Below are 18,798 nucleotides of genomic sequence, written 5' to 3'. Positions count from 1 at the left end.
GCCCCCACCCACATGGAGTATTTGGAGACCCAGGGACCTGGGTGAGAGAGGCGCCACCCCTTTCCTGGCCTGCCTCTCTCCTTCCTGGACATTTTGTTCTTGTGCTGTGCTCATCATGGAAGCCCTGGACTATGTCACCGAGCTCCTCCTACCTCTCGGGGACCAGGGGATGGCTGCTAGGTAGTGACAGCTTTGTCCCTCTCCCCGTGGTGCCCGACCAGTGATCAGGTGTCTAGTTGCAGGAGGTCAAAAACCTGCCTCCATGTGCCTTCCTCCTTAAGGATTTGCAGCCTCTTAGGCCAGACTGGGCCTCAGGCCCAGGCGTGCCTAAATCTTTACAGCTTATAGGACGTTTCAAAGTAACTTAACATCCTAACCAAAATAGAGTCTTCATCCCCAAAAGTCAGCTAAGAACTGATCCCTGGGGTACCTAAATATGAACAAGCGTTTTCTGTAAAGTGTACTGTAACTAGGCTTTCTGTAAGGTGTCTCTTGGTTCTCCAGAACCTTTCCAAAATGCACCCCTAAGGCCCACAAAAGAGCCCTTGTCAAAGCAGACAGGGACCACAGCCTCCGAAGATGGTGAGGCAAACTTTCAAATGCAGTGGGTACCTCTAGGTAGAACCCAGACCCTTGGATTCAGCTGGATACAAGGACTCTGCCATCTCTAAAGGACTCTCAAACCTGCCAAGATCCTGCCCCTTCCTTAATGCCCCAGAGCAGGAACAGCTGCCTCCTCCCTGAGGACCGACCAAGCCTCATCCTTCACTCTCTCCAAGGCTGCTGTTCTTGTCCTGGCTGGGGTGACTATGAGGAGGTGGAGGCAGAAGACCGACCTTCCAGAGAATCGCACCTGCCCAGGACCCACATCCCCGTCTTAACCCAGTATCTCTGCAGCGAGGAGCCCCTCCCTCCAGGAGGACTTTGAGAATGGGGGTGGGGGAGGGGCCACTGAGGTTTTTGTTGTCAGGGGTGGCCCCGAAACAGGGCTTTTCTCTGTTCATTTATTCTTCTATATTGTTGAACCCACTACTAACCCTTCCAAATAGAAACCAGCACCCTCTCCCTACAGCATTTTTTTTTCTACAGAAAACGGCTGTCATTCCTAGCCCCTGGGGCAACAGTTATATTCTGACATTTCTCAGCGAGACTGGGAGCAACACCTCTGAGTTTGCCCCCAGTTTTTATGGGTGATGGCAGCTTTTCAACCGGCTTTCTTCAGCGCTAACTTCCTGCTTGCAGGAATAATCTGACATGTCCCTTGGCCAGGGAGTCCAGTACTTATAATACCCAAACCTCAGAGAGTCTCTTCTATGCCCAGCCATTTGCAGGCCCCACTCACTATTCCAGAAGCCATAGAGCTGGGGCAGGGGAGATGGATGATTGATTAGTATGTCTGAGAGTCAGGGCAGGGGAGATGGGTAATTGATTAGTTTGTCTGAGTCTCTGTCATAGTTTTTAGTATCACAGGAAAAAAAAACATGGTGTGTGTGTGTGTGTGTATGTGTGTGTGTGTATGTGTTATATGGTGCAGGTATGTGTTCATATGCTGTATGCATATGGCATTGCATGTCCACATGTATGCAGAGGTCAGAGGCTGATTGGTCAAGGCCTGGTGTCTTTTCTCCAAAGCACTTTGCCTTTAAAATTTGAGCCCGGCTCTCTCAAGGAACCATAAGTTAATCCGTTTGGCTAGAACGACTTGGCCGACAAACTTCAGAAATTGCCCCCCCCCCCACACCACCACCCATGCAGACATGCACCACTATGTCTGTGTTTTTATGGCAAGCACTTTACCACCTGAGCAAACTCCCTCCCCCAGATCCTGAACTCAGCACACTGATGAGATAGATCCACACGACCACGTTCATGCAGCAGTATGCGCAACAGCTAGGCTATGGATTCCATCCAAACGTTCCACAACAGATGGATCGACTGTGGAACATAGACACAAGAGACCACTATTCAGTTGCAAAAAAAAGAATGAAATCTTGTCGTACGAGGCATCCTCGATGAGTCTGGAGGACATTCTATTCATTGGAATGGGCCAGGCATAGTATAATAATCAGGGCTCCCTAGAACAGCAGAACCGACCGAGAGGATGAGCAAATATTAAAAGGAGATTTATCAGATTGGCTATGTAATATGGTCTGAGTAGTTGAACAAGGACTATCTTAGGCCAGAGAGACTGAGACCCTGGTAGTTGCTCAGTATATGAGGCTGGATGTCTCAGCAGCCCCAGTCTAGTGCTGAAGGCCCTGATGATTTCTGGAGGGCTGGTCTCTAGTCCACATTGGAAGCCCAAAGCTGGGACCTAGTAACAATGAAGGATGCAGCAGAGCCAGTAACAAAGTAGATGCACTTGCCAACAAGAGTGAAGGCAAGCAGGCAAAAAGAAACCAAAACCAAAACCAAAACCACTACCACCACCAATGGAAGGGGGTACTAACATTCAAACTAACTCTTACTACTTCAATAATCTGATGAAGAAAATGTCTCACAGGAGCACCCAGTGGCCTCCCTTTCAGTTGATTCCAGGTTCAATCAACCATCACACATAACGAGGCATTGACCTCCGAGGATAGAGAACAGAATAGCACACAACAGACAGGGCAGGAGAGGAGAAGGCGAGGAAATCCTACAGGTTCAAAATCACAGTCAGGAGGAATAACTCGGAGATCCGTCACACAGTTGCAAGGGCACGCTTAACAATATCACAATGAATATTTCAAAATATGTGGAAGAGAATGTGGGCCTTACTTCCTCCACTACCCCCACTTCCTTCCTTTACCTCTCTCTCTCTCTCTCTCTCTCTCTCTCTCTCTCTCTCTCTCTCTCTCTCTCTCTCTCTCCCTCCCCCCCCTCTCTCCTCTCTCTCTCTAGACCATGTCTTCCCATCTATCCCAGGTTGGCTTAGAACCCCTGATCCTCCTGACTCAGCCTGCTGAGCGTGTGTATCAGGAGAGAGAATTTCAAATATGTTTTACTACAAAAAAATGTTTGACGTGGTGGATATGCAGTGTCATGCACGCACACACCAGGAGACACCCTGAGTAGTACACCTATGCTCAATGATCAGTAGTCAGTACAGCAAACCGGCACAATCAGGATCTACCTGTGATGACTTTCATTCTTCAGGGCTGCCATCTTCCCACTGGCTTGCATGGCTTCTGTCATACATGTTGAGTAGGTGGAACAATATTTCAGTCTCATACCCAACCCCAGGGCAGCGCCCCAAACATGATTCTACACTTCTGCCTGGATGCTGTGGCCTTTCCAGACCACCCTCCTGAGGGTCCCTTGATGCCCCCATAACTCTGGCTTCTGAGGGATAGGTGCCACAGGGAGATGTGCAGAGCACATGCTAACCAGAAATGCAGAGTGACCGGCAGGGCTCATCCACACCAGCTGTATGTAACCCTTCATCTCATAGAACGTGGAGCATTGTGGGAAGTGATGGGACATGGCCGGCAGAGGAGATGAAGCAGAAGGAGGCCATCGTTCTATAGGAAAGCAAGTGCTGGCCTCCACGGTCTTCTTTTGCAATGCTAGCATCAAATGAACTAACCTCTTGACGTCATCACACTCAGAAAGAAGCAAGAAGCACCACCCACTTCCAGGGCTGTCTTGCTGGGCCCACGTGGCCCCTACAGGTCAGTCCAGGCCACCGAAGACATGGCTGCACTTTTTTTTCAGAACAAGGAAGAATACTTTTATGCTAGAGCAGTGGTGGGAAAATGACACTTCACAGGCCACATTCTGCTCCACAATGGCTTTGTTAGCCATTGTGTGGGTTCACAGGCTGCATGTTCGTTTAGGTGGTAAAGCTGGGTACCGAGATTTACTAATATCCAGTCCCAGCTTAGAGAAGCCCAGCACCAGATGAGCTGTCTTGGTGGATAATGAGTTCCCTGTCACCTGTGATATGCAATCAAAAACCAGAAGATCTGGCAAACTATGACTGGTGAACCTGGTCCCCAGGAGAACTGCCTTGGAGACTGTGAGAATCCAGCCTAATGGGAGGTGTTCAGGTTTCCGGGCTGTCTGATCATTGTGCCACTCTCAGCGATAGATGAGTAGCCTTCCAGAGAGAGCACATTCAGGAAGACCTGTCGCTTCCCAGACTGCTATCTGATGCCTAACATTATATGTACTGGCTCCCCTTTCCCGCTTCCTGGGCTACCATTATACCCAGAGGACTCAAGTGACGTCCCCACGGCTGATTTAGTCTCTATGTCTTTGCAAGGGGTTAGATTTAGTGTCAGGGAAGTCAAACTGATTTGACTTGGATTTCTGTTGGGATTGCTAGTGACATCATTCAGAAAACTCAGCCAGACTCTGCCTGGACAGAGGACCTGCCCTTGGAGACGTGGTCACCTGGGCCCTGGACAGCATGAGCAGGTTGAGATGATGACTTGAGAGGCTCTAAGGCAAAGGAGATACTCAGCCAGGCACGTCGATCCAAGGAGGCTGACTCCAAGTACTATCAGCAGGAATGTGCTTCCTTCCCAAGAGGGATGCTGTGATCTTTGAGGAGAACCCAAAGTCTGCGGTCATTTTGATCCCCTTTAAAGCTAGCCTGAATACAAAATAGGCTAAGTCTCCATCGCGGTATGGAAGACACTGGGGTGAGGGAGAGATAAACCAGCTGTCTCCTGCCATAATCTGTGGTGGGTGCAGACTTCTCAGCCAGCAAAAGCAAATGTCCCTTCATGAATAACCTTGGCAAAGGCTGACTTGATTAGACTAGCTGGTGCTGTCTCTGAGCACAGCCCACCCACGCCGCAGTGAATTCTAGGTACCAATTTTTCTACAGCCCTTGCTGCTTTGAGGATTGGTTCCCCCCCCCCCCTCATCAAAGTAAAATGGCAGAAAAGGGAGTTTAGTCTACTTTGCAATCTACATTATTTTTGCCATAGCTATTCCCAGGTACTAGAGAGGTGCTTGGCCCCTCGGATGCCCCCAGGGTGGGGCCTTTCCTCCTGAAACCTATTCTGACTCTACTGCATCCGCTCTCTGCCAGTTAATCATACTCCATACCTACTTAAACTGAAGGCATGGCTTGCTCTCTAGCTAGGAGACATCTTAATGTTACCTCGTGCGTCATTAGAATGTCATAGACTACAAAGAATAGCAGGGGTTTCCACCCAGCAAGGCTTAAACCAAGGGACACGGAAAACATCTCCAAATGCCCTTACAGAGACCCCCCACCACCACCTCAGCCAGACATGCCAGTGTTCCCATTTGTCTGTGACAGCAATTATCTCATTGCAAAGCTGGGATGTCACCTCTAGCTTCCCCCTCCCAGGATACATTCTTCCTGCCTGCTTCGTGCTCACATTTCTCACGACCAGAGCTTGGACAATGTTAAACTCTTAAACAGGAGTTGCTTTTTATTTTTCTGTTTATTTTTCCCCTCACGATAATGTGTGGTTTGAGAAATAAAAGCCTTGTTGCCACTTAATTACAAACAAAACCCGTTCCTGCTTATTTTATTTATGACTACCCAGAGTCAGCATGCTGGGTTTGGGTTCTTGAGGTTAGATTGGAAAATATTGTGAAATTAATTGCTGTGTACACAACACCCTCATTATTCCCTTTCAAGGATTAATATTAGCATGGTAAATTCGGGTCTGCTGGAGAGATTGTTCCGTAAAATGAGCATTTCTGTAAAACTGCTAATGATGTGAATGCTGTCACTACCCCTCATCTCTCCCACCAGACTCAACTGCCCGTAATAATTAATTGCTCTAAACCCTGACAAGTGTCCTCGGATGATGGAGAAGCCTCAGCAATGACGAGACAGCGCGCCATGGAGCTGACATATGACCTGAAGTCACTTAGCAGACCTGCCCCCTCCACCACACAAGCCCAGCTGACCATGCCATCTGGGGCCACCAACAGGAGCTTCCAGCTGTCACCTCGGTCACACTTACAGAAGAGATGTCTTGAGTACAGGGAAGGCAGAGGTTTTTTTTTCACCTTGATTTTCTGCTCATGATCTTTACAAAGGCTTTTATTTTGTCTAACAAACCGGCCACACCCAGCCTGCCCCGTGAGAGATCCCCTTTAGGGATAAGAGAGGAAGTGCATCTGGATTGCTTATAGAGAGCCAGCATCTCCTGAGAAGAGAATGTTGGGCAGCTTGGGTGATTGTATTGATAACCTGTTCTGGAAATCTTCCAGAGATGCGTCACTGAGAGAAGAAAGCCGAGGCCTGAGGTCAGGATGTGTGCATCTCTCGTGACAGCCACCATCACCATCATCACCGTCACCGCCATCTCCCACATTAATCGGGTCGTAGGTCTGTGTCAGCTACTCTCACCTACAGTTCACAAGCAAGGACACTTCATTACCTGTGTGAGGGACAGAAGCACAGCAGTCTCTAGAGCCCAACACCCACATTCTAACGTACCAGAGGACTGTGCCAGACACCGACCAGTTATTAATTGAATGCTAACAGCACCACATTTATATCTTAAAAGTCAGGGATATCACCGACAAAACCCAGGCTACCACTTAAGGAACGTAAAAAAAGAGCATTTAAAAAGAACCTCTCCCTCTACTGAGGGAAAACAAAACAAAACACCATGGCTGCAGCAACTGTGGCTAAAAGGCCAACCTTCTGTCCCGTCCACTGGCTGCCACCTTCAGATCTCTGCCTCTCAGAACGCTGGGCCGCTGCACCTACTTTTGGATGAAGAAAACGTCTTTTTCCAATTCTTCTCTGTCTTTATTTCCTCCACCATTAATTTTAGTTATACGGAACCTTGTTAAACTCATAACTGGTATGTCCTATATTTTCAGGGATCACTGAAAGTACACACCATAGGGCTGGCAAGATGGGGGAAGGTGCTTGCTGCCAAGTCTGATGTCTCGAACCTGTGTGGTTGAAGGACAGAACAGACTCCTGCAAATTGTTCTAGGACCTCAATGTATGCTGTGGCAATGCTTTTGTGTGTGTGTGTGTGTGTGTGTGCGTGTGTATGTGTGGTGTATGTGTGTGTATGTGTTTGTGCATTGTATATATGTGCATGTGTATATGTTTGTGTGTGTATGTGCGTATGTTTGTGTATGTGTGTGTGCATGTGCACTTGTGTGCAGGTGCATGTGTGTGTGGTGTATTTGTGTGTATGTGTGGTGTTTGTGTGTGGTGTATTTGTGAGTGATGTGTGTGTGTGTGCATACACTCAAATAAAATAAACAAACAATTGTAAATTTTTTAGAAAGGAAAAGGAGACCCTGGGCAATGGCTCAGTGGGCAAGGTGCTTGTCCCACAAATATGCAGACCTGAGTTCAGATTTCCACAGGTGCTCCACTTTCCTGTCACAGTGTCACTAACTCAGAAGGAGGGCACTCTTGCAGGTGTGTGCATGTGTGCTCATCCAGGCTAGCTCACTAACTCAGAAGGAGGGCACTTTTGCAGGTTTGTGAATGCACCCTCCACACTCAGTCAGATGGCTGGAGAAAGCAAGCGGTGAGGGCTGTGAACGTGAGCACAGGGCGCAGGCAGTGTTGGGTGATGACTGAGCTTTACAGATAAAGCAAGAAACAGAAGGAAAAGACAACACAAACTTGGTGAAATCTGTCCTACAGACTGCAGCTTGGTTACGTCAGCCAAGCTTCTCAGGAAATGCACTCGAGAATTCACTCACCCTCTTCATGTTGTCTCACAACTGCCAAGTGACTAGCACCCACCAGCTGTCGTGTTGAAAGCTGAGTAGAATGGAGGTGCAAAAAAGGAAAACGCAGTGCTCTGAGAAACATCTGAGCAATGGCTTTAGCTCAGGAATGCTTTGAGAAGTGGCTCAAAGCTGCCCTTCTCTTCCCAGGATGAAAGATAATGAATTACCCTCTTGCAAGGACTCAGGAATTCTTTGGTAGGTGGAGTCAGACTGTGCTGTGTGCACTCCTCTCAGAGCCTACAAGGGGGTAAAGCATGGAGCTCTGCACCCCCACCCTGGACTGTAATGTATAGGAGAAGCCCACAGAGCCACAAAGATCCCTCCAATAGTGGGGAAACAACACAACTTGTAAAAATCTATTGCCCTTGTTCTTCCTTCCTTCAGGGTCGATGGAGACAATAACTGTAGTGACCATAAACTCTGCAGAATGCTGGTATCCACAGCTTGTCCAAACCTGAGGGGCGGACCACTTGGACAGTTTACTTACAAAGAAGAGTGCACAGTTCAAGGTGCTCAGGACACATCTGAAGCCCCTTGTATTGGTTAGCTATTGCTGGTAGCCACAACATGTAGTGACTTACAACATAAAATTTGTGTCGGAGAATGTGTGTGGGAGTGCGTGTGCGGGTGATATATGTGTGTGTGCTCATGCATGTATGTATGTGTGTGTATGTGTGTGTGTTCATGTGTATGTATATGTATGTATGCATGTGTATTGTGTGTATATGTATGCACACACATGTGTGCATGTGTGTCTGTGTATGAATGCATGCATGTGTGCGTGCACCTATGGGAAGGACAGAAATTGATGTCAGGTGTCTTCTTCAATCTCTCTCCACCTCATTGTTTGAGAGAGTGTCTCTCACTGACCATTGATGTCACCAATTAGGCTGACTGGCCAAGTAATTTGAGGAATCCCCCAGTTCCCCAGGAATGGGATACTATGAGTTTGCATATGGCTACTGAGGATTAAATTTAGGTCCCCAGGCCTGCACAGCAAACACTTTACCCACTGAGCCATCTTCTGACCCTAACAACACACTCTACTACCTCACAGTCATTGTGTGTCAGAGACAGATGCCCATCATTGTTGGGTCTCCTCTCAAGCACGCTAGCCAGGGCTGCGATCCCATCAGAGGGCTCTGTGAGCTCATATCCACCCCCAGCCATTGCTCATGGCATCGTTGGCACAGTGGTGTTCCTTGAGGGAAGCTGGCCTTGCCTCAGCACTTCCCAGCTGACTTTTGGCCAGAGGCCACTCTCAGTTCCGTGCCATGTGGGCCTCTCCATCAGCTTGCAAAATGTGCAAGTTGAGAAGGCAATAAAAAGTCTGCTGGGGAGATGAAACCATCATCTTACATAATCTAATCACCAGCGTGGCATTCTATCACCTTTGCTATGTTTTATTGATTGAGAGCAAATTACAGATCGTGCCTGCAACCAAGAAAAGGAGATTTTACAAAACTGTGAAGACAGAGGATCTGGGACCTTGGAGACATCTCAGGGTCTCCCCAGCACCCCACCATCTGGTTCTTATGACCCTATCCCCATCTTACCTTCCAGCTTTCTCCTCCCATTTTCATCTCAGCAGACCCTTCTGTTCTCAAAGGCCCTTGGCTCTAGCCACACATTCCTCCTGGGACTGCATTTAGCCACTCCATCCTTCTTTTTCTGGCCTTCTAACTTCAACAGGAGCAGACATGGCAATCACTCAACTCACTCACTGTGACTAACCTTTTTATGTGGAGCATGCTGTGTGGACTCCCAAGACATATCTCTGTGGGATACACCTCATGCCATAAACCATGCAGCTCCAGGGTTCTACATGGATTCTACTAGGTGGAGAAGGAGGGTAGAGTTATGAGCCCAAGGTCACCATACCAACTGGAACACCACTCTAATAAGCTTTATGTTGGAGTTTAAACAACCACACTCAGCAGAAGATTAAAAGCTAGGTCATAGCCGGGCGTGGTGGCGCACGCCTTTAATCCCAGCACTCTGGAGGCAGAGGCAGGCNGGCAGATTTCTGAGTTCGAGGCCAGCCTGGTCTACAAAGTGAGCTCCAGGACAGCCAGGGCTACACAGAGAAACCCTGTCTCGAAAAACAAAAAACAAAACAAAACAAAACAAAAAGCTATGTCAGAGAACCAAGGTCACACATTGTCATTAGGTTCCCCCATCTTTCCCAATAATGTACTATTTAGGGGGACATGCATTTAAAATTCTAAATTTGACCCTATAGCCCAAAAAGAATCCTACAAAGATGGTAAAACTAGGAATCGACAGGTCTGGGAAGTAGAGTAAACATCCTGCCTTCTTCTGTGGAAGCTCCTGTTTGTGTGCCTTCTCGCCTTCACTCAGGTGTATTTCATTATTCAGCTATTCCATTATTTCAGCTACTCAGGTTTCCTTGTCTGAAAGCTCCAACAGGCTCACATCTGGCTCAACATCTGGCCTCTTGGCCTCCAATCCATTATCCACTGTGTAGGCTTATACAAACATACACGCATGCAAATGCATGTACATATGCATATGCACACACACTCGTAGCCACATGCATCTACTCACTTCACATAGACTATAGTACAGATATCACCACGGTCTAACTTAGTAAAACAATGAGTTTTATTGGTATTTTATTACTTACAGGATCTAAGATGTAGTGGTTTGAATAAAAATGTCCCCCATAAGCTCAACAGTTTTGTTTGGGCTTCTGTAGACAGCTCAGCCAGTCTCACCTTGGCCTGATTGAGACTCTTCTTTGCAATTTGGTGAGTCTTGGAAATCTAATGAGTCTTAACAAGCTTTACTGTTTATATACTCTTGGGGAGGGCGGAGCCTAGGGAATCTGGTCTGTTTCAGGGACTTCTGATGCTACTTTGAGTTGTTTACTTCCTTTCTAAATGAGCTTCCTTAGGAGATGGAGTGTTTCAATCTGGAGGAAACTGCTGCACAACAACTTACCAGGCCATAAAACTATCTACATCATTCCTTGCCCCTGAGCCAGAATGGTTCTCAACTTCCCTAAGGCTGCTACCCCTTAATACAATAATCTCTCATGTTGTGATAACCCCCCAACCATGAAATTATTTTCATTGCTATTTCATAGCTATAATTTTACTAGTTAGTAATCATACTATAAATATCTGATATGCAGCTGAACTTAGGCAACCCCTGTGAAGAGTCATTTGATCCACAAAGGGGTAGTAACCCCCTTAGGGTAGAGAAATGGTGTCCTAATCCCTCAAATTGGTGTCTCCATGGTAAAACCTTTGCTGGTTCATGAGGACTTTACAGACAGCATCATTCAGTGATGCTCATACTTTTTAAACAACCTCTCCATACTGACAGTGTCCACATCCCATGGTGTCTGTGGTGGTTTGAATGAACTTGGCCCCCATAGGTTCATAGGAATTGGCACTATTAGGAGGTGTGGCTTTGTTGAAGTAGATGCAGCCTCATTAGAGGAAGTGTGTCACTGGGGTGGGCTTTGAAGCTTCAAATTCAAGCCAGGCCCAATGTTTCTTTCTTCCTGCTTCCTGATGATCCAGATGTAGTCTCTAAGATACTTCTCCAGCACCATCTCTGCCTGTATGCCACCATGCTCCCCACCATGGAGGCTATAATAGACTAAACCTCTGAACTCTAAGCCAACCTCAGCTAAACACTTTCCTTTATAAAAGTTGCTATGGTCATGATATCTCTTCACAGGGGGAACAAAACCTAATGAAGACAGTAGGAATGAAAAATAGCATTAGTAAAACTTCCCAACCTCCCACAGGTAGGATGCAGGTGTGCACTTGTGATCTTTCTTATAAGATCTCTCCAGCAAAAAGCAGATGGTGAAGTTGGATGAACCCCCTCCCTAAAAAAAAACAAAAACAAAAAAGCAGCATACGTCAGAAGGTAACACCCCCAGCATACATCAGAAGGTACACTTCCATCAGGTATACAAGGCAGAATATCTGCATCCCCTGAGGTGGCTTCTGGTATCCAAATCAGGACCACTGGCCACTGTGCTGGTGTGGTGAGATGTGTGTTGGCCGTGGCTGGCTGCATGTGTCTGTCTCTCAGTGGAGTCTGCTGTCTGTCATCAGGCACCCTGACTAGTACAAGGTCTCTTATTCCTCTTATTCCTTGCTCTAACAAATGTCTTCAGCCTCCCCCGGACTTTGCTACACGTTCCATACTGTGAGCTCACCGTGCCACAGACACTTGAAGTCCCACCAGACATCTCCCTCTTCCTGTACCTCCTGGGCTTTTCTACAACACGGCTTTTGTGTCAAGACACTTAAAGCTTTTCCTTGCTTGTCTGGATTACTCTTGTTCAGTTTCCAGTCTTAAAGGTTTTGACACTTCCTGCAGCAAACATGACTGCATTTTAATTGGCAATTAACTTATCTACCTTTGTAGGCAAGAAATGTGTTGGCCTTGTTGGCCATTTACTGTGGGAAGCTCATGTTTTGCCTGTGTATAAGCTTGCTAGGAAATATCCTATCTGATTCTGTTAACTACTACTGTAAGAGTGGCTATACTGCCGACTCTACTCACCTAACATCCCCATTGGTTGGTGAAGGAGAGTGCCTGACACAAGCTGAGCCAGTCAGAGCCTCTCATTAGATCCCTAAGTCTAATATGTGGGCCCAAGAACTTTGGGAGTCATGCCTGTGATGTTACTCACTTGCCATTGACAATGTAACACAAAACAAATTATTTGAGTCACGTGGTCCCCATTGCTTCTTTGAGTCAGGAATCTGGTGCACCTTTTGTGCCCCCAAGTGTCTTGAGAAAGTTGTAATTGAGAAGTCAGCTGTAGTCCCCACCTCATCTCAAAGTTCAAATGGGGACAGACGTCCTGCCAAGGCCACATGAACACACTCTATAATCTTTGTGTGTTGTTTGCTGCTGTTGGCAGTAAGATTCCTCCAGTTCTTTAGCTGGTGGTTGGCCAGAGGCTGCCCTCAGTTCCCCGCCACATGGACACCTGTAATGTGTCCACTAGTTTCAGTAAAGACAACAAAGAAAAAAAAGTCATAATCTTTTTTAAAAGAATTGGAGAGAGAGAGAGAGAGAGAGAGAGAGAGAGAGAGAGAGAGAGAGAGAGAGAGAGAGAGAGAAACCACAAATATGAGAAAGCAATGGTTATTTGTCTTTCTGAGATGTCTTAATCACTTACTCTTGATCATACACAGTTGTAAGTGGCAAGCCTTCATCAATCTTCATGGATTCCCAAAGTGTCTACTGTGTATATATGCCATGCTTTATTTACTCACTACTCTACTGTTGGATACCTAAGCTGGTTCTACAACCTAACTATTGTGATCAATGCTACCATAAGTATCGATGTGCACACAGCTCTGTGATATATAAAATATCACAGTCTATGTAACATGCTTGCGGAATGCTGTTCCCTCACTTTTGCCTCACTGTGCCCATCGGAGGCAAGTCATGGGATGACCCCCTCCCTCGTGAAATGGATGATATTGCTCAAGAGTAAGAGTAAGTAAAGGTTGGGGAACTTGGGGTCATTTAAAACTCTGTCTTCTGCACAGATGTCTGGGAGAAGTCACTTTGGAATAAATCAAGAAGATAGAATTAAGTAAGAAGACCCAGGGAGTTACTACAATGGAGTCACAGTTAGAATCTTAGAAATTTGGATAACCCTTTCAATTAATGATCCACATCACTTTACCCTTTCCTGCACACGTCAATGTGTTTTCTTTTAGTTGTTTTCGCAAGCAAAGTTCCCAAGTCAAAATTCCACTGTGTTTTTATGTGAGAAGTGGCCTTTCATGATATTCTGTTGGATCAAATCTAGAGTGTTCAAATAGTTGGCATACATTCATAGAGCTGGCAGTTTGAAGGCATCAAGTTATTAGATGTTAGAGCTTTTAAACACGCTCACTTTATGTTCTAAAGAAGTCAAGGATGAAAAGCACTGAGTACTTTGTGCTTGTTCTCACAACTAGCAATATAAAGACAGCACTACCATACAGTTTGAAATTCCATCTATACTTAGCTAGCCCAGATGCTTACCTTACAGACCCTGAGGTTAGAAGGGTATGTCAGCACCACGGACAATTGCACAAGGGCAAACCCACTTCAGGTTGTCGGGGGGGGGATAGGGGGAGGACAGGAGTTGACTCTGCACAGTGAACAGAGGCCACATACTGTCCATACCATCCTTACCCCTGATAGGTTAGAGGTAGTTCAGAACCATGGATAGAGGCTTTATAGCATCTCTTCCTTTAGGGCTTTGGGAGGTTGGGTCAGCATTACAGACAGAGGCAGCACCTTACCTCCACTTCTGACAAGTTCAACGGATAGCCCAGAACCATGGACAGCAGCCCTACTTACACCTCTGTGAGGCTGCAGGAGGTTGGTGACCAGCACCACCTCCTGTGAGGTTGGGAAAAGGTGGATTAGAACCACGGACAGCGTCACTCTTATTTGGCATGGGATGCCAGTCTCAGCTGGCCCATGGTTTCTGAGTCCATGAATTAAGGATTGAAATAAAAACATCTGGTCTACCAAGTAAAGACTTTGAAAGGTGAGACTACCTTTGAAATGATTTATACTCTTGGTATATGTATGAGAGTATTCCTCTTGAAGATGGCTTTGAGGGATATCATCTCCCTCAACACTTGTCAGAGGAATTTAGTTTAGTTGCTATTTTTTAATAGGCGTTCAGTAATTCTTGAGAATCGGTTTATTTCAGAAAGAAATCAGCATTCTTGCAACTCAATGATCTAAAAATATGCTGTGGGAAATTTATTTTATAGTCTGATGCAGAATGCCTCTCTCTCTTCTTTTTTTTTTTTTTTTTTGCTGAATAATGTTCTTTGTTCCTGCAGAGTCATGTGCTTATTCCCCTACTGGTTTGGTTTGCACAGTCCAAATAGTTGAGATGTTTTGCTTGCTCTTTTTAATACTTGAAGGCTGTCAGCATGCATTTTGGCATAGCAGGAAGTGGCCCTCAAGGGACTTTCTTACTGTATCTGAAAAGGAAATCTTTCAAATTTGCGACTTACAGAAAATTGGTCATAAATACCCCCAGAACGAGTACCCATTTAAACATCCCTGATTCTGGATTTGAAAGCACAGAATGTGACAGTCCTCTGTTCACATTGAAGGTTAGTTGTCCCCTCTAGAAGTAACAATATTATTGCTTTAGAGCAGTTTTGGAGGTGTTAGAAAGCACTTTGTACAAGACACATAATTAAAGGCAAGGGTAAAAAGGATTAAACATGGATTTCAAGAACAAAAGCTAAGAAATATTGTTACACCCTCACTGGGATTCATGCTTGAATTAAAAAATGGTTTGATCCACCTTCCCCACCCCACCCCCCCCCCCCCAGTGTTCTGGTTTGCTGTGATGAAACACTCCGACCAAAAGCAACTTGGGGAGGGTGGAGTTTACCTGGCTGACACTTCCAGGTCACAGCCCATCACTAAGGGAAGTGGGAGCAAGGACTAGACAAAGAAGCTGAGGGGGAACCCTACTTTCCACCTGTTCAGCAGGCTTTCTTTTCAACAGAGGATCACATTTCCAGAGCCGTCACTACCCACCATGTTCTAGACCCTCCTCCATCCATCAAACAACCAAGACAATTTCCCACAAACATGTCCGCAGGCCAATCTGATCTAGTAATCTGATCGGTTGAGGTTTCCTCTTCCCAGATGACTCTAGGTTATATCAGGTTGACGTAACCTAGCTAGGTAAATGCTAGCTAGCCAGGACAGCCAGCATGTGCTGCAAACTCTATGAAGTCAGGAACTTGGCTGTTCATCTTAATGTCGGTCCTGTGCCCGTGCCAAGCTTCAGACGCTGGACAAAGGTTCTGTGCTTCAAAAGGAGTAACTCCAGCGAAGCATCTCTGCTTCATACAGGACCTGGGCCTGCCTTCTCCACCAGACTATGCTGTGGACTTCTCCTTTCCTTTTATAGCTTGTGAAATATCAGCAGTTAGGGAACCATTGTAACTCACGGGAAGTCTTGAAGATGGCAGCCGTGGAGAGGAAACCCGATGAGGGAGTGAGCAAAGGGAGATGATTTAATTATGCCATGTAGCATTTAATTAAAATTATAATACGGGAATTTTGATGGAAGAGATGTATCTCGGATGCTTCTCAATGGAACCGCATCTGTCAAAAGCTGAGAGGCATGGTTAGCGCTCTTTGTCACATCTCAGCGAGGTGACATCACCCACCCACAGTGTGCTGCTGCTTGAAGGGCATCACCTCACTTTGTCTTGGAAGTGTCTACATGAAGCCAGTACTGTGGTTGCTCCATCTCTCCCCAACCATGTCAGTTCTGCAGACAGCATCTTAAGAAAAGAGAAGATATCTTCACTCTGCCTTGGGCACAGATTTACCAGCCTCAGCTCCACTGCATAATACACACAATGGGCTTAACCCTGGGCTCCTACAAAAATCAACAAATCCACCCAAGGCCCTTTTGTAATTCTATAAAGGCCTTCCTTCCTTCCTTCCTTCCTTCCTTCCTTCCTTCCTTCCTTCCTTCCTTCCTCCTTTCCTTGTCCATTCCCCCCTTACCTCCCCCTCCCTCCCTTCCCCCTTCTTTCTCTTCCCCTCCCCCTTCCCCTTCCTCCTCCCTTCCCTCTGCCTCCCTCCACCTCCCTTCACTTCTTCCTTCCAGTTTCTTTTTTTCCTCCCTCCCTCTCTTGCAATTACTTTTGTGTTTCAGTAGAATGGCTCCTGTTTTAAGTAGTGAAATAAATAAAAAGAGAAGTAAGACCTAGACTGAGCCATGAGCCCTTGGGGCCTCCTGTCTTGTTTCTGTCAGCATCAGCACCGCAGAAGGAAGAGCTCTGAGAGAAGGTCTATGGGGGAGCTTCACCTGCAGTGTTGAGGAAAGACCCTCAAGTCACAGCCCTGGACCCGCCAACAGCAACACTCTAGAAGTCACACAGTCTCAGCTCGCTCCCCTACACAGTGGGACTGATGACTGAGGCCTTGCTGTGTGTGAGGTTGTGGGTGTGAAAGTCTTATAAAAACCATAGGGCTCGGAGCTGGAGATATGGCTCATTAAGGACACTGGCTAGTCTTCCAGAGGACTGGAGTTCAATTCCCAGCACCCACATGGCACCTTACAACTATCTGCAACTTTAGTTCTAGGGGATTCAACCCCCTCACACAGACATACATGCAGGGAAAACACCAATGAACATAAAATAAAAATAAATAAATAAAAAACAACAACATAGAACTCTACAACAGAATGCCACAGACATACTAGCAGTGCTCCGTCACTAATCACTAAGAACTGGAAAACACTAGGAACAACTGAACCTGACATCAAAAGGGAGTATCAAGTGGACATGATGTGCACACCTGGTCCCAGCACTGGGAGACTGAGGCAGGACCCTGGAGTTCCCAGCACTGGGAGACTGAGGCAGGACCTTGGAGTTCCCAGACTGGGAGACTGAGGCAGGACCCTGGAGTTCCCAGCACTGGGAGACTGAGGCAGGGTCCTGGAGTAGTTGTGAGAAACTAAGACAGAATCCTGGAGGCAGAAACTGAAGCAGAGGCCATGGAGGAACACTGCTCACTGGCTTGCTCCTTGCGGTTCACTCAGCTTGTTTTCTTATAATACCCAAGACTACTTGCCTAGAGGTGCCAGGGGCCAGACCCAGCGTGGGATGTTCTTCTTTCTTGTCGGTTCTTCTTGAGGCAGCAGCGGGGGAAGAGCTTAGGTGGAGGGTAGGACTTTGTCGAAATATTTAGGGTTGCTGTATAATAAAAAGTTTACTTACCTAAGCCTAAGTTACTATGCTGATGTAGCTGACCTGCCTTCTGTGATCCTCTGAGGCCAGAAACTGCAGTGTCTGGCACCTAGCACCTCTTCTTCAAGCCACAAAGGATTAAGTAAATAGCCTTGTCTATCTTAGCAGGAACTGCTGGGCTCTTAACTTTCAGCCCACTAGTCAGAAGTCACAGGAAGAGAAGACACTTAGATAAGTGATTATAGAGTTTATTACCAAGTTGTAAAAAGTTTCCTATGAAAGCTGTCTAAGGGGAAAAGCAGAAAGATCCTAAGTGGGGAAAGGGAAAAGATTCTAGTCTAAGTGGGGAAAGGCAAAAAAGTCTCCTCTATTGACCTTTGCTCTCCGTGATCTCTTTGTCCTCAGTACTTATACATCTTTCAGAATACATGATCACATGTTACAAAGTTCATCACAAGTTCACACAAAAATTCAAATCATAAATTGAAATAGAAGTTTACAACGGCAAATGTTTACATGCATATCCATTAGGAGTAATTATCTGGCTAAACATCCCTCACCTGTCTCAGCTCCACAGGTTCACTGAAGGTTTAAAACCGTAACTAAGTTACTAGTGAAGTTTTAGAAAAACCCAGTCAGTATTTTAACTTCTGTCCTAGCACCTATAATAAATCGTTAGTTGCCTTTTAATGACCTTTGGTTAATTGTTTTACAACCTCTTGGAATGTGCTCTGAATAGGAGAAAGTCTGGTTACCGTCTAAGAGCAATTAACTGGTGGCACTTGGGAGACTGGCAGAGTTCTCATTGCAGTTTTGACTATCAGAAAAGGACCCAATAGCAGTCCCACTAAAAAAGAGCTTAATAATCACAAGAATTTTAGGAATTCTTATAGGATCATCATGAAGACTTAAGGTCATCTATTTGTCAATATAGCATCACTACAAGATAGTACATGTTCATGGATCTACAGAGATCTACTTCAAAGGGGGTATGGTACTACTTAGTGATTGTTATATATGTTTAATAATAACAGGAAAAGCATATTAATGGCAGGAATCTTTCCTAAATTAGTCCCTCACAGCCTTGCTTAATGAGGGCTCACCTGTCGCAGATTATATAATAATCCGAGGCAGGCCACTTCAGGATGTCACCTGCTAGCTATTAGCTTGTCCCATTATGGCTCCTGACATAGAGGTGACACTGCCCACAGTGGGCTGGACCCTTCCACATCAATCCTTATTCAAGAAAATGTTCCACAAACACTTCCACTGATCAGTCTGAGAGAAACAATTTGTCTTCATTAGGGTTTCATTGCTGTGAAGAGACACCATGACCAAGGCAACTCCTATAAAGGAAAGCATTTAA

Source organism: Mus caroli, chromosome 12, assembly GCF_900094665.2.
Source record: "Mus caroli chromosome 12, CAROLI_EIJ_v1.1, whole genome shotgun sequence".
NCBI lineage: Eukaryota > Metazoa > Chordata > Mammalia > Rodentia > Muridae > Mus > Mus caroli.
This window is presented reverse-complemented; position numbering follows the sequence as displayed.